The sequence below is a fragment of the Equus caballus genome, chromosome 2, assembly GCF_041296265.1.
Source record: "Equus caballus isolate H_3958 breed thoroughbred chromosome 2, TB-T2T, whole genome shotgun sequence".
Taxonomy (NCBI): Eukaryota; Metazoa; Chordata; class Mammalia; order Perissodactyla; family Equidae; genus Equus; species Equus caballus.
The window spans coordinates 113,896,863-113,913,552 of NC_091685.1; the positions used below are offsets into that span (position 1 = coordinate 113,896,863).

General features: G+C 39.9%; 1 long non-coding RNA gene across 1 annotated transcript in view; it reads right to left on the reverse strand.

The window, feature by feature from the left end:
- Positions 1–943: 943 nt before the first annotated feature.
- The window catches only part of LOC138923092 (uncharacterized), a 32,566-nt gene continuing 16,819 nt past the window's right edge, over positions 944–16,690 (reverse strand). The window contains exon 2 of the long non-coding RNA XR_011436264.1: positions 944–1,475. This is a non-coding gene — a long non-coding RNA (uncharacterized lncRNA). The remainder of the gene's footprint in view (positions 1,476–16,690) is intronic.

Consider the following 16,690-nt stretch of genomic DNA (forward strand, 5'->3'; position numbering starts at 1 on the left):
TTTTTAAATGTTTAGTGAGATCCGTTGACCCACATTTTAAAGAGCATTCCAATTTCTCCCCATGGAATAAAATGAATCACACATTTACCTAACTTTCTTATCTTTTAAAATGTAGAAAAATTGGGGCCGGCTCCGTGGCCGAGTGGCGCTCCACTGTGGCGGCCCAGGGTTCAGATCCTGGGCGCGGACATGGCACTGCTCGTCAGGCCACGTTGAGGCGGTGTCCCACATCCCACAATTAGATGGACCTGCAACTAAGATATACAACTATGTACGGGGGTAGTTTGGGGAGATAAAGCAGAAAACAAAACAAAACAAAACAATGGCAACAGTTGCCAATCTTTAAAAAAAAAATGTAGAAAAATTCAAATTCCTCTTGCTAAGTAAATTGCATGTTATTCTTCAAGATAATTGTCACATGACTGCTTTAGTTGGCTAACCTTGTGTTCTCACCAAAATACAATATTATTAGAAAAGAAATTGTTTTCTATGAGGTATGGGGAAGGGGATTCTAAAAGTACAAAAATCCCCATCCAAATCTTGAGTACTTAATGAGGTCTTTTCAGCACACCGGCAAAACTGAAAAACAAGGTAGGCTTGTTGGAAAGTGACATTCATTCTTATGATTGATTTTGATGCTATTCTTTGTAGAGCATTCATAAACTTATTTCCTAAACGAGATATTAATATATGAAAATTCATATAGTGAGAAAGCCACTGCCTGCAGAAATCGGACTCAACTATAGACCTAATTGATAGGCTAAGATATTGACTTCTCCTGAACCTGCCGGGTGTGCGGAGTGATGATATAACCAGAAACACTGTCAAACACTTCCCTCTATTTACAATGCTTTTACATACATTATCGTTCATAATTTAATCACAAATAGTTGCAAACGTCAATACATTCTTTGGATTGGTCAAAATGCAGAAAAAAACTAAATTCACATCTCGAATAACTTTTATTAGCATTTTGCTGATAAGGAAATAGAGCATTTTACCACAAGAAATAAATATAGGTTTTGAACAAATATGTCATAAAAGTGATTCTTCATTTAAGCATAAAAACACTTGTGCCATGACGACTATCAATCTTGTTTTGTTCACTCTTAAATGTATAACTGCATTATAACTTGAATGGGCTCAACAGGGGCACCGGTCAGACACCTCAAGGCTTGAGGACTAGAGCCTGACATGTTAAAGCTAGGTTAGGAATGCAACAAAAAGGAACCAAAACCCAGAAAATAAATGGAGGGTGCAAACCATTGTTCTTAAGAAGCACGAGGAGTCATGGCTGGGGAAACCAAGTATGAAGATTCGAACCACAGGCTAGAGCAGGGCTGAGAGGCTGATCCAAGGGACAACAAACGGGTCCAGCTGGAATGGGATGGGAACACGTAGAAAGTCCTGGGATTACTGGGTGTGGAGTTCCGTGACTTCATGGATCAGCTGGTCCTGAGGCACTGGAGGTGGACCTTACGTAAAGGTACATGTTGGGAAAGACAAATAGATCAAGTCTTGTTAGTCTTTACTACGCACCTGGTTATGGTAACAGTTATTAAATGGAATTCTATGTGGAGATTTGTTTTCTCATCCAGAATACTCTAGTAGGAGTGGTTAGGCAATTGCTGACCTCGCCTTATTGATCTGAAACACTTTCTTTTTTTTAGGAAGATTAGCCCTGATCTACCATCTGCTGCCAATCCTCCTCTTTTTGCTGAGGAAGACTGGCCCTGAGCTAACATCTGTGCCCATCTTCCTCCACTATATATGTGGGACGCCTACCGCAGCATGGCTTGCCAAGCAGTGTCATGTTTACACCTGGGATCCAAACCAGTGAAGCCCGGGCCACTGAAGCGGAACATGTGAACTCAACCGCTGTGCCACCAGGCTGGCCCCGGAAATACTTTTTTTTTTAAGATTTTATTTTTCCTTTTTCTCCCAAAGCTCCCCTGGCACATAGTTGTGTATTTTTATTTGTGGGTTCTTCTAGTTATGGCATGTGGGATGCCACCTCAGCATGGCTTGAGGAGCGGTGCCATGGCCACGCCCAGGATTCGAACCGGTGAATCCCCGGGCCACCAAAGCAGAGCGTGAGAACTTAACCACTCGGCCATGGGGCCAGCCCCTGAAATACTTTTCAAACTAAATTTTTAGGAATCAGACTCTGTAATTAACACATAACTTATTAGAATGATTATTAAATATCTACTAAATACTGAATAAAATTACTTATATGTCCTTTTGAAGAAGATGAAGCTTAAATCCTTCATCCTGATCGATAAGAATAAAAGTATTTTGTAAAAGCATTGACCTAGCACTTTGACATATGATAGATACTAAAAATTATTTGTTGATTGAGCATGAACTATTTCTGATTTGTTGCAATTTGAGGTGACTCCTTTAATAAATAGACATCATGACACTATTAAGTAAAAAAAAGTACTACAATTCAATATAATTTTTTATTCTCCTTTTTACCTTTGTGTGATAATATCATTCCAGCAGAGCCATTTACGTGATTCTGAATTCTGATTTTAATTATACATTTAGGATCTTTTTTGACTAAGAACTGTGTTTAATTGTTCCTCCTTTGGTTTTCACAAAGGATGTTCCTGCCTCATGTTAGTTTTGATTTATAATACATGCACTTTTCTGAAGAATGTTCTGAGACATTTTGTGTCTCTCGAGGTCAAGGTAAATAACTCTCCTTTAGAGTGTTGTTTGATGCAGGAAAAATAACATGATAAATTCGCAGCTGAAAGGTAAGTTTTCCAAATGCATATCTCTACTGACTCAGTGTGCATTTGTTTCATCTACAAAATCAAACCCTGGAATTAGTGATAAGAAACTAAAGAGCAAGCAGAAAGAACAGAAATATGCTAAAGACGGGAGGGAAAGCTCTGGAATAAAGGATAACAACTTCTAAGGGCCTAAAAAGTAAAAGTTGTACTTTACTGCAATTTGGCACCAATGTGTACCTTGAATTAAATATTTGACATAGCATTTTATTCAGAGACAAGCATATAGATTAAAAAGTAAAGTTAAAATTCCCACAACTAATACCAATATAGAAAACCCATTTTCTTCTCTTCTCCTGACCCCGACCCCACAGTAGGAAGTTTATCTTCACTATTTATTGATCCAGGAAGAGAAATCACACATCACTCCAAAGGTTGACTTGACCAGGGCAGGAAGCAGTCTTCTGGGAACCACGCAGCATTTAGAAGTCTCCTGAGAGCTGCACCGACAGTGTCTTCGTTTGCTTCTTTCAGCTCCTCTTTTCTATGCTCTGCAAACCAGTGCAAACTGAGGGGCTTTTCCCTAGGCCCAGGGCAACCAGCAGTGTGGCTGCCGTAGACCTGAGAGACTGGGCCGTGGTGATGCTGACTCAATGAAAGTCTGCTAATCAGGACTGGGTTCGTGAGACGGTTTGGGGAGCTGGATTTCTCTTCTGTGCCCAGAACAATACGTTTTTGCTCTCTTGGATGCTGCGTGGTAAATTTAATGGAAGTTTCACATTAACTGTGTGTTTATGTGCATGTGGCTGGGTGTTTTCCAACATCCTGAGAGACTGCTGAAAAATACACACACATACGCTCACACACACTTAGCAGAGAGGCAAAAAGACCAGTTGAGCTGTAGGAAAGCTTCGTTTAATCTTCAAACCAGAGACATGGAATCACCATCAATATAAAAAAATTTTTTAGAGGGAGACTGCCTGAAACCGCACCATGGCAGCCTCGGAGGTAATCAGGAAAAGTCTCCTCGAGACTTGGCTGCTTAGCTTCGTGTCAACGGGGAGAAGTGATGTTAATGGTCAGCTGTCCTCCTCTTCGCCTCACCCTCAGCTGCTGCCCTCCCCCCGCCCCCCGACACACACAGGCACAGATAGATAAGAACTATTTCTCTACGATCCTTAACACCTTCTATATTGAGGCCAGTGGACCTACATTTGTCTTCCTTCTGCTCTTTCCTCAGACCAGAGTGTCAAGATTTGAGCATATGTACACAGAGACACATAGGCAATCTCCTAAATATTCGTTTGGCTAACAGTCCAGCAAATTCCACAACGCTACAGATTAACTAGTCGCTTTATTTCTTTTGGAAGGCTCTGCTATAACTGAAGCCCAACATTTTGTTTATCTTCCACTGTTTATCTTCCAGGGAACACGTTCAAATGTACTCATCATGACAAAGTACCTGCTGTGGAAAGCCTTTTCAACACTACGAGATGTGAAGGCTTTTCTGGAGGAAGAGAGGTTATTATCTAATTTTTAAAAATTTTTGATCCTTTGTAGGAGTGGACAAAATATAAGACTTGGAGATTTCAAACAACTTAGCTTTACGGAGTGTTTCTAGCCTTTCTTTAGCGTATAAAGTTAAACAGATCCACCTGTAGGGGAGGACATTTCCTCTCCCCAAATGTGGGTTCCTCTGGCCGGAGAAGGAATTAAATTCACATGAGACAGAATAGCAAGAGAAAATTAAACAAAGCTTTATGAGGAACCATGGCCCAGGGCCTTTCTTCCTGAAGGAAGAAAGGGCACCGAAGAAGTGGGGTACACATAGTGGTTATATACCCCCAAACAGAGTGTTTCACATGTGATTGAAATGTCCCTCCCACAATAGTCACAAGATTGCCCTGTCAGCACAGCGCTTGATGGACACAGCAGGCAGTGGTCTGCTATCTCGGTGGGCGTAGCAGGAGGCAAGTTGATTGTCTTGAGCCTTGAGCCGGGTGGTCACAGGTGAGCGCAGCAATCAGTTCCTAGCCTAAGGAAAGATGCTTAATCCTTACAGAAATGCCAACATTGGGAGGGGGAGGGAAGTCAGTTACAGGAGGTTACCAGACTAGCACAATAAAATGCAGATTTAAGTCCTTGCCTTTGGTATTGATTAAGAGTTTTTAGAGAGAAGGTCATCTCCTTTCTTCTTCCCGGTACAGAGAGGGAGGCACCTTTACAGATAGAGATTTACCTTACAAATGTAAATATGTCCTAACAAAGGGCAAGTTCCATTCCTCAGAGCCTCTTTCCCTGTCCCAGTTTATCAAAAGCAATCAGCCTCAAATAATCCTGATGCCAAAGAGACATATCTTGGGGTGGCCAATTCCAGGTCCCCACACACCTTTATGTTAAAAGGCTATTTGAAACCTATAAATATAAAGAAATTTCATTTAATTGTTTTGACCTCCTCCTCCTGCAACAACACTTTGTGGAGAACTGCTAACAAAAAGTAAAAGAAAGATTTGCATTTCAGAGGCCTTTATTTACCAGATCATGCGCTAGTGTGGGTTCTAATGAATAATGCAAAGATTTAGTGGCAGGAAGCCAAAAAGAGAATAAAGAAAAGCAAAGATCGAGATAACCAGCAACTCCACAAACTATCCCAGGAATCCTTGAATGACTGAGAATTGACTATCAGTGACCTCATTTTTTGTTCGTCTCAGTTATTGACCAGAGAAGAGCGGCTTTGGGGACATTGTAAAGCACGACTGAACAGCGGCTCTCACAGAATGCTCCAGGCCCTATTTTTTCTCTAAATGGGTGTCAACACAAGAACTATTTAAAGCAATACATCATTGAGAAAAGAAATTAAGTAAGATTTTAGTTTCTTCTCTAAATATGTTTTCATGAAAGTAAATTGGAAATAAGGGAACTCAAGGACTTTATTGCTTGTCTCAAAGGCTAGATTTTTGGCATTTATATGTAAACAAATAGCTCTAATATGATGTAAGTGCTGTATTCAAAATACATGTGGGAATATGGGAAGACAGACAATAAATTATATCAATAGCAATTAAGATATATATTCTTAGCCTTTTTTTGACCCACATTTTGTTCAGTTAACATTCAACAGATATTTATTGAGCATGTATTATATGCCAGATATTTACATTTTAACAATGCCAACTATTATCTCAAATTCTCTTCTAAACCAAAGATTATTAAATAAGTGGGGATTAATGGAGAGAGCCAATGATTTGTCTTGGGAATATAAGAGAGAGAAAGAATTCAGAGACCTTAGGACCAGAGGCGTGCTGCTAAATGTTTAACAACTGGCTCTCCAGGGTTGAAAAAAAAAAAAGGAGGTCTGATTTGTAGTGTTTGCTAATTAATGTGGTGTAAATACAACCACCAGTTCAATTTCAAGCTACCAATCTGACATCACTGAATGCAGAGTTGGAAAGAGATGCACACAACCCATTCTCCTGATGCATTGTGAACCCGCTCATCATTTTTAGTACCCGCCAGACAATGGCTTTCCAGGGTCGCCCTGAGAGCCTCCTTATGACTACGTCACAGGCAAAACTGGGAGGTTAAATAGCTTTGCAGAGTGACTCATAAATGCCCACAGATATATTTATATATGCCCCACTGTCCTTATCTCTTCTCTTCTCTTAGTTTAAAGCATCCACTCTCATATGCCGTCTCTCTTTAGCCCTCTGCTACGCTCAGCACCTGACCTCTGCTACCACAAAGAGAAAAACAGCTTCTGCTCTGGGAAGCTGGCAATAACTTTGAGCTACTTCAGCAATATGTTTCACCATCTTGTCACACAATATGAAAACGATGTGTACTCAGGGATGAGTTGTAATAAAACTAGTGAATGTTTCTGTTTCATCAGAAAATTCTTAAATAAAACTTGCAGTTTTTCACCGAGAATATGTTGAGATGAAGAATTCAATGACTGTAAACCTTAATTAGAGCTAAATTTCCAGACGTTTACCCACTATTGCTTTTGCACCATCAGTGCAAATGTCAGAACAATTTAAAGGGCAAATAATATCTTAGTATTATCACGAAAATAATTTTTACCTTGTCCTAGGGTACTTTGAGAACAACTGCTCTAGTCTAAAGTCACAAAGGTCTCTTGGTTTGGTTATTCCAATAGGTTCCCCACATCCATTCTGGCCACCTTGTAATCCGTTCACCAACAAACAGCCAAAGTGGACTTGTAATAAGGCAATTCTAATCATGTCACTCCCTACTCAAAACCTTTTTATGACTTCCCATTAGTCTTAGGATAAAATTAAAATCCTTATGATGGCTGACGGAGCTCTCTAGGATCGGGTTCCTGCCTACCTCTGCAACCTTATCTTCCTCTGTTCCCCTCTTCAATCTATTGGCAACAACCATACTAGCTCTTCTTCAGACACAGTAGATTTGCTCCTGCCCCCAGGGTCTTTGCACATGCTCTTCTTAGTACTTGTAATGCTTCCTCCATGCTCCATTTACCTGATTAACTTGACCCATCCTGCAGCTGTCAATTTAAATCTCACCCTAAGAGGCTTTCCTTACCTGTCCTCCATTAGATTAGATCCCCCATCATAAGTTTTCACACTCTTGTAATTATATAAGTAGTGTTGTACTTATTTTTGAGATCTGCCTTCTCTGTGAGACTGTGACTGTCCTCAAAGATGAAACTGTCTGCCGTGTTCTCCACGGGATCCCTAAGGCACAGATTAGGGGCTTTGATTGTCTGATTTTATTGAAGGGTGTCACCGAGCATAAAAAAAAAAAGGAACTGGAAGATTATCTGCACATAAATGTCAGCCTGTCTGCTCCTTAACCACGTGCAACACTGACCCTGTGGGCCTCAACTGAAGGAGCAACAGACCACCTTAATCCAGCACCAAAGTGCCTCACAAAGGCTTCCAACATTAAAAAAAAAAAAAAAACACGCAAACTAGAGGTGCAGAGAACACACCACTCCTTCCCCACAGGACTCAGATTGGAGCCAGACCAGCATGTCTGTACTCAAAACTGAAACTCCACTCCAATCATAAAGGTTGGATTACAGGGACAAATTTGCCAGACCTCAATTCTTCTTTCCTTTAACATGATGTCTTTCCAAGGAGGTTCCTAAATTCTCATTCAAATAGACTTCAAAGAATCTTCAGACATGTCCAGCAAATGTCTGAACTCTAGCAGCAAGCGTCGCTCAGCCCCAGATGTGGACTTCCACTACACTTTATCCAGTGATTTCATTATCTCATCCGTCCCTCCATTTCAGGAAAAATATTGAACTATGAACGCGCTCTGAGTCAAGTCTGTAACTTCTAAACTTTCTGGAAAAATTATCCTACTCTCAAGCTTAACACCACAGTAAATTTTACCTCTAGAAAATATTGTGGCTCTCCTGTTAAAGAAAAATGTGCCAGAAATTAAGTAACTCCAGGAGGCTCAAAGTTCTTCTTCAGAGTATACCCAATATGGCTTGCACATGTCTTATGCTGGGTGGAGGACCAGCAGGTGAGTGGAGACAGTAGCCTAAGAAGATACCATTAGAAATTATAATTTTTTTTTCCTTGCTGAGGAAGATTAGCCTTGAGCTAATACCTGTTGCCAATCTTCCTGGTTTATATTTGGGTCACTTTATATTTGGGTCACCGCCACAGCATGGCTCATGAGTAGTGTAGGTCCACACCTGCGATCCAAGCGAGCGAACCCAGGCCACGAAAGCAGAACTCACCAAACCCAACCACTACGCCATGGGCCCTGCCCCAGAAATTATAATTTTCAGTATTTATGTTTTACTTAGTTCAAAATAAGTCACCCAAATGATCTGACTTCCTAAAATACTCCGTTAATTCTACTCAAGATGAAACTGATTCATCTTACATAATGCTGTGTATGAACAATTCATAGTAAGTCATAAAACTCAGGATTGCTTGGTGATGAAAAGTGGAAGTTTTGGTTAAATGGCTAAATATTTGATTTACAATGTCTCAGTTACATTTAGAAGAATGTGAGATAGTGTTTCCTTTTTCTATTTCCTGCAGTATTGCTCTCAAAGCTGGAGTTTGTTTTAAAAAGACAAAGATTAAACACTGCAGTGAATTATGTCTACACCCGTGTGCAAACACCTTTTTCTTTTTGCTGGTCTTTGTGGCTTTTTGAAATCTAATATTTACTACTTTTTGTTTGAAAAAGAGACAGGTAAAATGCAGCTTAAAAAAGAAAATGGTAACAGTAAGAGATCTAATTACAGTGACCTACCGTAATTGGGTCAGCAAGAGGCCAGGAATGAATGTATTTGTAATGGAAATAGGAACTTTTCTGGAACATGTAAATAGCTGATACGGTGCCATTGCCTTGGAAACTGACTTGGATGTAATTAGTCATTTTTCTAGGCTGGTTTGAGAAAGGAATACCAGATGGAAAAATTCAAAGTAGGAGGTTAATATCTAGAGACGAGCTAGTGGCTGTGCTTGGAAACCTAGCCATCAGGAGACCACTGGAAGGACTGATTCCTGGGAGGAAGCAAGAACCAGGAATCCCAATCCTGTAAGTGTGGACGCATCAGGGAAGAATTCCAACCTCTGCAGCAGCTGCTCCACGCGGTTGCCGCTAGTGCAACCGAGTAACTGAATTTTTAATTGTGCTTCATTTTAATCATTTTAAATTTAAATTTAAACGGCCACGTGTAGCTAATAGCTACCGTAAGCGTCGCCACAGCTCTCGAAAATGCCTTTCTAGTTATCGCAGTCAGCTGTACAATGTAATTTCATTAACTCCAAATCCACTAATTTAGAAACCACGATTATTCGACTTGGATTGAACTAGTCTATCATTGACTTTTTGACCTACGAAGAAAATGGCCGATGATCAGATTAATAATGCAAAAAACTTTATAGATCAAAAGTTTAACGTTCACAGTGGCAGGAACTAGTTACAAGAGGTAGTTTATAACTATTAAAACTATTTGTTAATGAATATAGAGAGTAGATTTGTTAGACAATGAAGCACTTCTATTATTCATTGATCTGAAGCTGGTCTAAATGGACCTTTACTTGGAAACACTCTTTCAATGGTTAATTTTATGTCAACCCGACTGGGCTAGGGGATGCCCAGATAGCTGGTGAAACACTATTTCTGGGTGTGTCTGCGAGGATGTTTGTGGAAGAAGTTAGCATTTAAATCTGCAGACTGAGTAAAGCAGATTGCCCTCACCAGGGTGGGCGGGCATCACCCAACCCTTCAAGGGCCCGAATAGAACAGAAAGGTGAAGGAAGGGCAGATTCTCGCCGTCTTCTTGAGCGGGACATCTCATTCTCCTGCCCTTGGACATCAGAGCTTCTGTTCTCGGACCTTCTGAGTCTGGGAACACCAGCAGCTCCCCTAGGTCTCACGCCTTCAGACGAGGCCTGAATTAGACCAATTTTCCTGTCTCTCCAGCTTGCAGATGACAGACGTGGGACTTCTCAGCCTCTATAATCACATGAGCCAATTCCTATAATAAATCTCCTCTTACATATGTCTACATATATCCTGTTGGTTCTGTTTTTCTGGAGAACTCTGCCTGATACTACTCTTTAATAATTAGTTATATATTTATTCACTTATTCAAATTGTATGCCAGACACTAGACTAGTGCTGGAGACTTTTTTTTAAAACTTACCCTTAAGGACCTCAATTTTACCCTAGAGATTAAATATGTATTTCTGACTTATTAGAGTTTAATAGATATTAATATATTTGTCACCTTAAAGATATGTAAGGACATTAAACCACTTAACATCAAAAAAACCTCACTTTTATTTTTAGAGATTTCACCAGCGCATGATCTAATATATTTTGTTTTTCATATTTTTCACACAAATAATACTGAACTCTTCCCAGATTACTACAAAATGATGCTATTTTTAATACTTTATTACATTTATATTATTGATTGTACTTTATACTAATTATTATTTAAATGATTATGTTTCTTTAGCATAGTATATTAGCATATAGTATATATAAATATATATCAAATAGTTTAAGGTTTTCACCACATATTTAGTTAATGAGTTTAAAATTTCCTGGTATTTAAAATGTGATTTAATTTTATATATAGTACTAATGTACTAATATATAATACTAATTATATACTATAAAACTAATACAATACTAAGATAAACTGCCTCCTCTGCCACAGAGAATATATACTAATATGTACTATACTACTCATAATAAGGATTATAAATTTAATTATACTTATATAACCATAAGAATAACCATAAGCATATATACTAATACAAGGATAAATACTAATAGTTTCTTTTTTCTAATTTTCTGCGTAAGGTATTAACACCTAATATGTACTGTCAATAAAAGTAATGAATTGATTTGCACTTAATGAAAGGGGCTTAATCTGTTAACCTTTCCAGGAATATTGAGCATGGGCTATGGAGCCGGATTGCCACACTGTTCGACTCCCAGCTCCCCCCCTACTAGATATAACCTTGAGCAAGTCATTAAGCTTATCTGCGCTTCTACTCTTCACTGGGAAAGTGGAAAATAATAACTGCCTCCTGATAGGGTCATTGTGAGAGTTACATAAAAAGGTTCGCGGAAGGTGATTTACATATTCCCTGACACATGGTGAGTGCTCAATAAAACTTTATCATTGTTGTTATTATTGGAAATATATTACAAGGTAAACTAAATAAATTTGACACCCTGTGTCACCTGCTTACAGGAGATCCTTGAGGAGAGGAGCTTGCCAATGTCTGTGTGTTCTTATAGAAGGCCACTCAGGGTCTGTCCTCACACAAAACTAAACCAGAATTTCATACTGGAAGATTTTTACTCACTGGTATCTAAATTTGTAGATAAAACCTTCAAGTATTTTCATTTTTATAGAATGTTAATATACTTATCGTTTTCCTTGAAGTACAAGATTGGAAAATGCACACTGTTTTGTACTTTTTGTACTTTAGCTTGAGAATATGTATTTGACGTGGAGTGATTGCAGAAGATGTTCGTCATGTTGAAAACAAATTAATTTTTCTCTGAAAGAGGAATGTATGAAATTTGAAAATATGGCCTTTACCCAGTGTGCCTGTCAAGCCCTTCTCTTGCAGAGGTGTGCGTCTGCTGATCACGGCTCTCCTCTAAGTGGCATATAAAGAAGGATAATTTTATTCTTAAGTACATTCTATCACTTACCCTAAAACCAAATAAAGAAATTAAGTCAGGCAGGCCCCATGGCTGAGTGGCTAAGTTCACGCGCTCCACTTTGGTGGCCCGGGGTTTCGCTGGTTTGGATCTTGGGCGCGTACATGGCACTGCTCGTCAGGCCACACTGAGGCGGCATCCCACATGCCACAACTAGAAGGGCTCACAACTAAAAATATACAACTATGTACCAGGGGCTTTGGGGAGAAAATGGAAAAATAAAATCTTTAAAAAAAATTTCTTAAAAAAAAAGAAAAATTAAAAGCTATAAGTCTCTACGTACTGAATGAAAAACACAAATGGAGTTTCTACACTCTAACATCCTTTGCCCTTCAGGGTGGATTGGTAGGAATATGAGAATTAAAAACTAGCAGCTAGAAATACAGGACACTACCTAACTTAAGACCAAAACGACAACTAGAGTAGCCAGGAGACATGGACCTCATATTCTCTCTTTTCCTGCCAGCCTATCACTTTCACTGGTGTTAAGACAAGTGTTAGCTCTATGGGACGGGGAATTCTACATATACACCAATACACACGAATTCTCCTGGGAAGCCTTGTAACTGTCGCTTTTAAGATCCTTGGAAAATTTTGGCGTTGGAATACATTCGCCCAACAAAATAATCCTAAAGAGTTTAACGTCATCAGTGACCAACGGTCCCCATCTCAAACCTGCCTCCTCTGCCACAGAGAATGAAATGCTGCCACAATGAAGCTTGAAGCTGATAGCGTCGGAGCACTCAATGGCTTTTTCTAACAAATTTAGACCTGACAGTTATTTTGTCTTTCTCTTGTCTTAGTGAATTAGTCCACAAGAGCACTGCCTATTCTCTGGCTGCTTGGGAATCCACACCAACCTATCTGCCTGCAGGCAGCCAGCCAGGATGGATGCCCTACAGATTGGCCGAACCCACGACAGCTGTTTGACAACACGGGGGAAGGATGTCCGGAGGCGATTGTGGGTGAATGCTAGGCCAAACTTCTCGACTTCTCATTAGTCTCCTTTTATAGTCTTGAGAGCTAACCACAAGCAGTTGCATGCTTTGATAAAAGTGGATCATAGAAATGGAAATAAATGCCATATCTGGCACCTATTTTAGGCTCATTTCTTTGGACAACTGAACATAAACGGTTGTCTTTACAGGGCAGTAATGTCTAGTAGGTATTTTTAAAGGACTTATATTTTATCTAATAATATTGTATAAACTAAGCCTTTTTTCTGTAAAGTAAATAGCATCTGAATACTGGTATTTCGTTGTCACTGACCTGTGAAGTCATCTAGAAAAATTTGCTTCATTGTTAGAGCCTAAATTTTCCTGCTTATAAAAATAGCAATAATAAAAGTCATCTTTCTATTTCCTGTGTTGGCGGGAAAGCTATTGCACAGATAATGTAAAATATCACTTCGGCATGAATTAGCCCTGAAGGATGATGTGGGCCTGGGCTAGGAGACTACAGAACCTTATAGGGCGCCTTCTTGGGAGCCAAACTTAAAAGGCTAATTCATCTTCCTACCCTTGTTTATCTTTTTTCTGATTTTACTACTTAGCTCTTTTAACTTGTTATATATATATATATATACTTTGTAAGATACCTGCCCCAGATCCTTTCGGAATGAAATGAGGGTATAAAACTCAAATTTTATTGAAATGCTGCAAACATTAGTTGGATTTTCTTGAGCACGCGCTGGGGATGATGAAACAAGGGAATCGTAGAAAATCCTAGCACATTTCTCAGGAACACCAACTTGGTAACCACTTAAAATGCGTAAATCACATACAAACAAACAGGCTCTCCTTGACATTTGGGAGAAATCTGAAAGCGAGAAGAATGCTGGAAGTGAGAATTAAATATTTATTAATACACTTCTACTTTTTTTTGAGGATGATTAGCCCTGAGCTAACTACCGCCAATGCTCCTCTTTTTGCTGAGGAAGACTGGCCCTGAGCTAACATATGTGGCCATCTTCCTCTACTTTATATGTGGGACGCCTACCACAGCATGGCGTTTGCCAGGTGGTGCCATGTCCACACTCAGGATTCGAACCGGCGAACCCTGGGCTGCTGAGAAGTGGAACATGCACACTTAACCGCTGCGCCACCGGGTCGGCCCCTATTAATACACTTTTATACTACATATTATGTGCCAGACACTATTCTGTCTGTTTTTCATGTATGATATATATTATATTATTACCACCGTCCCCATTTTACAGATGAGGAGACTGAGGGTCAGAGTGGCTAAGTACTTTGCCTAAAGTCACACTGGCAAAAATTGGCAGCCTGGATCTGAAACCAGTCAGGCTGCTTACAGGGTCCATTACACCATTACACAGCATTATCGATCCAGACAGCAGAAGACAGTTGAGTAAATAGCTCTGTGATTCTCAACCTGAAGGCCCAGTAGCATCATCTTTGGAAGAGGAGAGGGGAGGTTAAAAACACATTCTGATGTCTGCGCCCCACTCAGAATCATCATGTCTATATTCTAAATGCCCCACAGGTAATTCTATTCTTGCACCCTGGGTTCAGAACTCCTGAAATAGACAAACCATCAATTTCAGTTCATAAACTAAAGAGCAGCAAGGACTCCAAAGGGATATTCTATATTCTAAGCAGACTCTTCTAAATCTTTAAAAGACAGGAAGGAATGAGTAAAGTGAGTGCAGTGTCATAGTGATAAAACAGTTACGAGAATAATCATGACCCTAAGAAACCAAGCCCTACACAGGCCCCAAGCTGTCACTCTCCTCCCAACAAAAGACACCACAGTCACAGCAATGGGGAGCTATATTCTCTCGTCAAGAGAACACGGAAATTTAAGCCCAGAGGTGAAGCGAGGCAGACGGAGCAGGGCCTGTTTCACAGCACATGTAGGTTATACTTTGCCTTAATAGAAATAGAAAGAAGCAATACTGTGAGAAAGCCACTCACTGAGCTACAAGCACAGCCACATACTCCATTTGTACGACACGAAGAAGAATACCCTTTTAAACCTGTGTTTTATGGTCACAGCCATGCAAAACATCTTTAACCACTTTACTTTGTGATAGACGATCACGGAGACTGAAGGTTAATTTACTGAGTTAATTTACTGAGTACTGTGTTCTCAAAAACAAGATGTTATTTGGAGAGAGAGCAAGAGTAAAGGAGCAAGAAAGATTAAATGAAAGAGGCTGAGACACGTATTACCAAGTAATAAATTAAAATGGAGGTGTGTGTTTCCCCTGGGAGTTGTCGATTCTGTGTGGAGACATACGATGCTGTGCCTTTTAACGGCAACCCTCCCAACCCTTTCAGTTATTTCAGTTGCTGGAGTTTTCCAGATGCACAGAGGGTTGAACAAATTAGACAGACCACATATGCGAATAATCCACTGGGCTCCTTTTGTGTATTTCATCTGTATCCACACTGCTAGATGCAAAGGCGTTAGGTGCCAAATTCCTGAAAAAAGTTGTCGTCGGCTCAGTAACGGCTCAGATGCTTCAAATCCTTTGGGGCGTGACGGGGGTATAAAGAAATAAATTCATATTATATGTCCTCAAAGGCTACTTGTGTCTATTCCTGCACTAATATCAAACCGATTTGCTAATAAAGTGATTTAAAGTAGTGGTTACAGTTTCTTACTCATGTTTGACTATGACGTTCTTAACTTTAGGGAATAAACTGCTATTTGTGCCCAGAAACTCACTCTGCTGCCTAATTTTATCTTGACTGCCACGTGGTAAATAGTCCTCAGACTTTATTTGGCTAATTTTGTTCTTTCTTTCTCTTCAGGCTTTGCCGTTTTACAGTCTGAAACTATAACATAGCGCCTCGAGAATCTGAGGAAGTAACCCCATATGAATTTGAGTCAGCGAAAGGGACAACATTGTGTACAATCCTCCAGGGAGGAGACACATTTGTGAGGTGTTATACTAACTTGTTTCATGCTAAGGGGGAAATCTACCAAACAATAAGGAAAATTATAACCAAAATAATTAATAATAATAATAATAATCTGGAATCATGATCATTTGGGCGGGCTCTAAGTTGACATTTTCTCTATAGGACGTAAGTAGTTCGAAGAGATAGGCTGAACAGATTAATACTCCAGATAAGATTACAGAGCAAATAGTATTCAAAATAAATATTTTCTCGGATGCTAAAAGCATCTGCTGATCGACAGGGCATTCTCTGGGGCAGGGGGTTGCCTGAGGCGGCTCATTGCACACAAGTCATGGGGGCTCATCCTGCTTCTTACAGTGTCTGCGTCTGCCAGGCAGGCCTGATGTCCTCCGTGGGGCTGGCAGGGCAGGTGCATGTGGAGTCAGCCTTGCAGAGCCAGCTCCACCTGCCGAGGAGCTCCAAGGGCTCCGTTCTGAGGAACACTGCTATTTTAACCTTGGGTCCCAGCTGCACATGCTGAGTCAGCATTACCAGCCATTAGCACACAGACTCTTTGATCTTTTTCTCTTATTTGTGCCTACCTTCTACCACTTAGAACTCAGAGAAGAAAAGGAGTGGTTCATTGACTCCTAACTTGCAATGGCCTCCTTAGGCAAGTTGCTTCACCTTCTTACATTTCTTAGATGTAAAACAAGGAGATTGCTCCATACTAAAGTCCCCTCCTGCTATTTCATTTACAACTTTCCTAGGTAACACTTTTTTTTTTTTTTTTTTTTTGGTGAGGAAGATTGGCCCTGAGCTAACATCTGTTACCAATCTTCCTCTTTTTGCTTGAGGAAGATTGTTGCT